We start from the raw sequence: 679 nt of genomic DNA, 5'->3' as shown, positions 1-679 counted from the left end.
CTTGGTCTTCCAGAGTGATAAAATTACAGGTGTGAGCCACTGAGCCACCAATTTCAATAAGCAAATTGTATGATATGTGAACTCTGTCTTGATAAAACTATTTAAAAATTACTAAAAAAAGATCTTTGTAGTGCAGTAAGCAACTAAATATACAAATATATGATATTTTAATGTATTATATATACCACATTGTATATACTATCTTTATATAATATACATAGACATATAACATCTAATACTAAGATTATGTGAAGACTTTCAGAAGCAAGTCAACTAAACAAACAAAAAAGACAACCCAACAGGAAAATAGAAGATCTGCACAGCCAACTGACAAGAGGAAACGGGAAGGGCTACTGGACACAGGTAAAGAGGATCAGCCTCTGTGAAAATCAGGGAAATAAACATTAGAGTATTAACCAGATACCATTTTAGATACATCATATTGGTTAAAAAAAAATTCAAAAATTAGTATGATGACACTGGGTGAGGCCAAATGTGAAGAAATGAGAATTATTGTATCCTGATGGTAGAAGGGTAGATTGGTCCAAAATCCTGGGAAAGCAGGGCGGTGTCTGTGGTTCAGTGAGTAGGCACCAGCCCCACATACCCAGGGTGGCAGGTTCGAACCCTGCCCTGTCCAAACTGCAACAAAAAACAGCTGGGCGTTGTGGCGGGTGCC

Source organism: Otolemur garnettii, unplaced genomic scaffold (genome assembly GCF_000181295.1).
Source record: "Otolemur garnettii isolate 467f Iridium unplaced genomic scaffold, OtoGar3 scaffold00002, whole genome shotgun sequence".
In the NCBI taxonomy this organism is placed as follows: Eukaryota; Metazoa; Chordata; class Mammalia; order Primates; family Galagidae; genus Otolemur; species Otolemur garnettii.
Note: the sequence above shows the minus strand (reverse complement) of the source record.